Genomic DNA, 7,045 nt, shown 5'->3' with positions numbered 1-7,045 from the left:
AAATATTTGATTACGTTTACATTTAAATTATGTGGGTATGTGAAGTGAATGATAATATTTAAAAAAGTCATAGGAAGGTTTGAACCTTTGTTATCATAGGTTCTAGGCGCTTCAGTCTGGAACCGCGTGACCGCTACAGTCGCAGGTTGGAATCCTGCCTCAGGCATGGATGTGTGTTATGTCCTTAGGTTAGTTAGGTTTAAGTAATTCTAAGTTCTAGGGGACTGATGACCTAAGATGTTAAGTCCCATAGTGCTCAGAGCCATTTGAACCATTTTTTGAACAAAATAGTACACAACAAAACCAGCGACCCATTGATTATTCAATTACCATTATGCTAACATGCTGAGTTAGCCACACGGCCAATCTTCAGGAATCACATTACCTTTAGCGGATTGTAGTTCCTCATGGCTTGTATTTAAAACAGCTGACATCTCTTAGCTCTTTGTTAAAAAAATATTTATTTATATATGTGTCGGAGTGCATATTGAGATCTCCTTCTATACCACTGGTTCAATTTTAACCAAATTTGGAATACATACTACTTGTTATCTGCGAATCAACACTCCTAGCTCCCATAGCACTGGGGATATGGTGAAAAGGGTTTTCAGTCCCTGGCATCTAGGTTACCTTGCACAAGTGCATTTCTCAGGTAGTACTGGCACATGTTGAAGGGGCTACATGTGTGGATGATCGCAGCTGAACATAGTGAGGGAGATAGATAGTGAGGGAAGAGAAGATTGCATGGACAGACAAAGATGGGTAGATGAGATAGAGAGAGAAGATGGGTAGGGGGTGGGGGAATTCATGGACGGGGAGGCAGGAGGAGATGGACTAATAGTAGATTGGGATAAATAAAAACCTGGGCAACGTAGGTGCTCTGCTACTATGAAAGTTGTGCTGCATAGTTGAAACAAGGTTGTGGACGTGTGGTTGGGCATTTTGTGGATAGGTTTTTTCGACTACACTGCAGAAGTTTCGGTGGGAAGCCCTTACGTATCCTTCGTACAGTCTCGATCTTTCCCCATGCTATTTCCATATCTTTGGAGCCCTGAAGGAAGACATTCATGGCCGTCGATATGCTTCGGACGAAGAGGTGCCTGTTGGGATACAAAAATTGTTCCGTCAGCAACCGCAAACATATTTCCACGAAGGGATTGACGGTCTTGTCTCACATTGGAAGAAATGTGTTAACAGTTATGGCGATTACTTTTGCAATAGCAAACGGTTTAGTTATTCGAGAATGAGATACGAGATCTTATGTAAAGTTTGTAAGGTAGGAGACGAGGTACTGGCAGAAGTAAGGACGGGGCGTGCCCTCGGTGGCTCAGATGGATAGAGCGTCTGCCATGTAAGCAGGAGATACTGGGTTCGAGTCCCGGTCGGGGCACACATTTTCAACATGTCCCCAATGAAGTATATCACCGCCTATTTGCAGCTAGGGTGTCCATTTAATTACCATTTCATTCCAGCAAAGTTGCATGGTCATCAACGGTAACTGTTCTTTCGGGAACAGATACTACCGTCATATATGGTTAAATATTTACTTAAGAGTAACTCTACTTTATAAAGCGGGGACGGTAGCTCAGCGTGTTCGGTCAGAGGGTTAGCTGCCCTCTGTAATTAAAAAAAAAAAAAGAAAGAAAACGGAGTTAATCGATCAACAACGAACTTAAACGGATGTGTTACGACGTCCGCACCGAGCAGATGCAACGACCAAAAGCGAACAAAATGAGATTTTAAAAAAAAGTTGGTAGAACAATTGCCCGCGAAAGGCAAAGGTCCCGAGTTCGAGTCTCGGTCCGGCACACAGTTTTAATCTGCCAAGAAGGTTTAGTTATTTTTTCTCCGTATGTCTCGTTTTCATTCTTTTTTTCTTTCTTTATTTTCTGAAGAGAGAAAATTTACATTTCTGAACATTTAAAGCAAGTTGCCATTCTTTGTGACAGCTTCAAACGCTATAAGAGCATCACTGAATATACGTGCAGTTTTTTTTCAGAGACTATTTAGTTATAACTAAACGCATCACCTGGGAAAATTCCGAAGATACTATTAATATTGTGTGAAACAATTTTGTTTAGCTACCCTGAAGCAAACATGAAATTTACCTTTCCTGTGTTTCGCTGTGGGTAACAAGTTTTAATCTGGTACGATACGGCAAACGCGGCCCTAAATGTAAATATGTAGAAGCTTATTCGTTCGGATTGGAAAAGGATTGGTTGTTACAAGCAATTCTAAGCCCTTTTTGAGGGACATGGAGTGACGAGAGAATCAGAATTAAGACGAACAGACTGGAAAGTGGTGGCACTTCGACCGCATTGCGAACAGAGTGCTTTCCCCGCTTCAGGGCAGCCCCTAGAGTAAGACGTCGCGCGTACTGAAACCGACGAAGAAACGTGGATGCGGCTTCCATTTCCGCACTGGGACTCTACCCTTCTTCCACAATTCCCAATTCCAGTGCTGTGCCTCGTGGGAACGGGAAGCCGAGAGCGAATCTAATTTACGGCACAGACAAGCGTAGTGGCTGCGATCAACTCGATAGGAGCGGTGGCGGGCGCCTAGGGAGAGTCTTCTCTGTGGTGGGGGGAGGAGTGTTGGTGTGGGGGGGGGGAGGGGCAACTCCACCACCGAGGGTACACGAGTCTGCAGCACCCAGCGCGCAGGCGCGGCGCGCTTCCTGATTCAATTGGGCGCGCATCGGGAGTCCGGGAATGTGTAATACGGTTACCGACGCAGAAAGGGTTCGCCCCAGCCGGGCCAATATGCTGAGGCCTCGGAGAGCGGTTTTATTAAAACGTTCTGCACACTCTGCCACCACCGCACGTGGAGGATTTCATACGTAACCTTGCCAAATCTGCAATAACGTACCCAGCACACACGGTCTGTTGGAGTAAAACGTCCAGTACTGCCGCAACTCTTCTCCTGATGTTGTAACATGATTATAGGAACTGATTTTCTCAATCTTTAGAAATATGCGTTTGATTTTTGTTGTCATTGTCCGTCCAGATACTGACTTCAATTTCTAACCCTTTTGGATTACTGTACTGTTCAACTGTCGTTGCACTCTTGAGTTGCCACTTAACCAATTTTATACTTGATACAACATTGCATTTTCTGACACTCAGCTAATAGGTATAAGTCAGTTATTGACTGACTAACTAGTCAATTTTTTTTTCTTTATTGTTATTTTCAAACCTGGGTACAGACAGGCCAGCAGCAGCATGCTACGCCGCTCTTTGGCCTCAGAGATACACACAAGATATAAAGGAAGACATCGAGAGAAAAAACATGGTGGACATAGAAACGGAGACAATCACTATTTAAAACACATGGAGCCGTTCACGAGCGTAGAGTACAAGATAAAATTTGTTCAGACACTTGGACAGAGACGAATATTGTCACACGTGAACAGAGGTGCACAAAACGAATAATACAGAACCACTAAAGCACAAAACGACGATACACACAGAACACGAGGCGTAGATCTCCGGCGCGCGAATGTTCACTAACCGTGTACGAGTCCGGGGACCTGCCAAGAAAGGAGGAGGGGGGGTGGGTGGGAGAGGGAGAGGGAGAGGGAGAGGGAGAGGGGAGAGCAGATGCCAAGGGCAGGGTAGACGGGTGGAAGGGAGGAAGGGGGAGGGGAAGCCCGGGGGAAGAGGGGAGGAGGCAGGAGACAGGGGAAAAGGAAAGAGAAGGGAAGGGAAGAGAAGGGAGGGAGGGTGCCGAAAGGAAGGGACACAGGAAGTGATGGGGAGGATCAAAGTTGGTAGGAGGGGTAGATGGAGGGGAGGAGGACATCATCAGGGAGGGGGAGCTGGCGGAAACCACCTTGGGAGAGGGTAAGGAGGGTGGAGAGATGGAGACCGGGTGGGACGTAACTAGTCAAATATGTTGACCAGTTTTTAGGTACCCTGACATTTCGACCCATGCAGATAGTTTCTGACTCATCAAGGTCATTACACAAAATATGACGACACTGGATGATGTACCGGGTGATCAAAAAGTCAGTATAAATTTGAAAACTTAATAAACCATGGAATAACGTAGATAGAGAGGTACAAAGTGACACACATGCTTGGAATGACATGGGGTTTTATAAGAATTAAAAAAAAACTAAGTTCATAAAATGTCCGCCAGATGGGGCTGGACAGTAAAACGTCAGTGACTGCGCATGACAATCGTGTATAAAAGGAGCTGTAATGAGAGAAAGAACCAGATGCGCCAGCAGTCGCAGCATGTTGACGTTACCTGAAAGGGCGCTTTTAGTGAAGCTGTATCATCAGAATGGGGAATGTGCTAGTTCAACGTTACCATCCTATTCCCATAGGAAGGGGATTCGAACGGGTAAAGGCCCGTTGACAAATGCAGCTGTGGCGAGAATGATTTCGAAGTTCGAAGCCACGGGCTGTTTAGACGATAGACCCCGTAGTGTCCGACAGAGCGCAACGCGTAATGCTGCTGAGACAGTTCAGGAAGAAATGGAGACTGTAGCGGGTTCGTCTGTGCACGGGGAAGTCAGCGCTCGTGCAGTCGCACATCGCACCGGCATTCCATACGCTACTGTTTGGTTGGCACTGAGGCGTACCCTCCGAGGCTATCCGTACAAAATCCATCGGCATCATGAACTGTTACCTGGTGATTTAGTGAAGCGGAGGGCATTTGCGGTGTAGGCGTTTCAAAAGATGGCGGAAGATGACGATTGGTTGAGTAACGTGTTGTGGACCGACGAAGCTCATTTCACGCTCCGAGGGTCTGTCAACACCCACAACTGCAGAATTTGGGCTAACGAAAATCCTAGAACTGTCGTGGAAACTCCATTGCACGACGAGAAAGTCACGGTATGGATTGGATTTACCACATCTACCGTTATCGGCCCTGTTTTCTTCGAGGAAATGCATGATTCTGGTTTTGTAACTGCTGCCGTGACGGGTGAGAGGTACGCCGATGTGTTACAGAATCGCATCATCCACAGCCTGGCTGATAAACACCTACTGAAACGTACGATGTTTATGCAGGATGGTGCTCCACCCCATATTGCTAGACGTGTGGAAGAGTGAGTGTGCTCCCTGCCGCCGTTGGATAAGCAGCTGCAGCAGCAAGTCGTATACTCCTAGCTCACTCATTTGTTACATAGTTTAATTCTTAATTTCTTTGCGTGTTTTTGGTACTTGCATTGTTTAATTCATGAATTTCGGGCGTATTATAGTATTTGAGAGTTGCAGCATCGCGTTTTAGTACCTGAATAGTGTAAATTCGCGTAGTCGTCTGTCTTCTGTTTTTGTTTTGAACGGCCAGTGTCGGTTGGTCACAGTCAGTGTGCTCCCTGCCGCCGTTGGATAAGCAGCTGCAGCAGCAAGTCGTATACTCCTAGCTCACTCATTTGTTACATAGTTTAATTCTTAATTTCTTTGCGTGTTTTTGGTACTTGCATTGGTTAATTCATAGATTTCGGGCGTATTATAGTATTTGAGAGTTGCAGCATCGCGTTTTAGTACCTGAATAGTGTAAATTCGCGTAGTCGTCTGTCTTCTGTTTTTGTTTTGAACGGCCAGTGTCGGTTGGTCACAGTCAGTGTGCTCCCTGCCGCCGTTGGAGAAGCAGCTGCAGCAGCAAGTCGTATACTCCTAGCTCACTCATTTGTTACATAGTTTAATTCTTAATTTCTTTGCGTGTTTTTGGTACTTGCATTGGTTAATTCATAAATTTCGGGCGTATTATAGTTTGGTTTGGTTTGTGGGGCGCTCAACTGCGTGGTTATCAGCGAAGGGCGTATTATAGTATTTGAGAGTTGCAGCATCGCGTTTTAGTACCTGAATAGTGTAAATTCGCGTAGTCGTCTGTCTTCTGTTTTTGTTTTGAACGGCCAGTGTCGGTTGGTCACAGTCAGTGTGCTCCCTGCCGCCGTTGGAGAAGCAGCTGCAGCAGCAAGTCGTATACTCCTAGCTCACTCATTTGTTACATAGTTTAATTCTTAATTTCTTCGCGTGTTTTTGGTACTTGCATTGTTTAATTCATAATTTCGGGCGTATTATAGTATTTGAGAGTTGTAGCATCGCGTTTTAGTACCTGAATAGTGTAAAATCGCGTAGTCTCCTTCCGCCGCCGAGCAGTGTGTCAGCAGTGCACAAGTGGCAGCATTACTGCATTTACTAGGCAGTCTTGTATTTTAATAACCGTTTAAATTTTGTGTCGATTTGTTTGCGCTCTCTGTAGATTAGTTCAGACGTTCTTTGCACAACAGTTTTTAACATGGATAGGGACTGCAACTGCTGTGTTCGGATGCAGGCTGAGTTGGCATCCCTTCGCTCCCAGCTTCGGGCAGTGTTGGCTTCGGTCACACAGCTTGAGGCTGTTGCCAATGGTCATCACTGTGGGGGTCCGGATGGGGGTTTGTCGGGGACAGCCAGCTCGTCCCACGCATCCCCCGATCGGACTACGACTGTGGTTGCCCGGGATACTGCCCGCATTGAGGCTGATCCCTCACCTGTGGTAGAGTGGGAGGTCGTCTCAAGGTGTGGCAGGGGGCGAAAGACATTCCGGAGGGCTGAGCGGAAGGCCTCTCCAGTTTGTCTGACGAACCGGTTTCAGGCTCTGTCTCAGGCTGCTACTGATCTTCGGCCTGACATGGCTGCTTGTCCTGTTCCAGAGGTTGCCCCTCAGTCTGCAAGATCCGGGCGGTCGCAGAGGGTGGGCTTACTGGTAGTTGGGAGCTCCAAAGTCAGGCGCGTAATGGGGCCCCTTAGGGATATGGCAGCAAGGGAGGGGAAGAAAACCAAAGTGCACTCCGTGTGCATACCGGGGGGAGTCATTCCAGATGTGGAAAGGGTCCTTCCGGATGCCATTAAGGGTACAGGGTGCACCCATCTGCAGGTGGTCGCTCATGTCGGCACCAATGATGTGTATCGCTATGGACCAGAGGAAATCCTCTCTGGCTTCCAGCGGCTATCTGATTTGGTGAAGACTGCCAGTCTCGCTAGCGGGATGAAAGCAGAGCTCACCATCTGCAGCATCGTCGACAGGACTGACTGCGGACCTTTGGTAC

At 46.9% G+C, this 7,045-nt stretch overlaps 1 non-coding gene across 1 annotated transcript; it reads left to right on the top strand.

Moving 5' to 3' along the window:
- The first annotated feature begins 1,315 nt into the window (after positions 1 to 1,315).
- On the top strand, positions 1,316 to 1,390 carry Trnat-ugu (transfer RNA threonine (anticodon UGU)). Its single transcript has one exon. It is a non-coding gene; the product is annotated as a tRNA-Thr (tRNA).
- The last annotated feature ends 5,655 nt before the right edge of the window (positions 1,391 to 7,045 follow it).

This window comes from Schistocerca cancellata, chromosome 8 (genome assembly GCF_023864275.1).
Source record: "Schistocerca cancellata isolate TAMUIC-IGC-003103 chromosome 8, iqSchCanc2.1, whole genome shotgun sequence".
Classification (NCBI taxonomy): Eukaryota; Metazoa; Arthropoda; class Insecta; order Orthoptera; family Acrididae; genus Schistocerca; species Schistocerca cancellata.
This window is presented reverse-complemented; position numbering and strand designations above follow the sequence as displayed.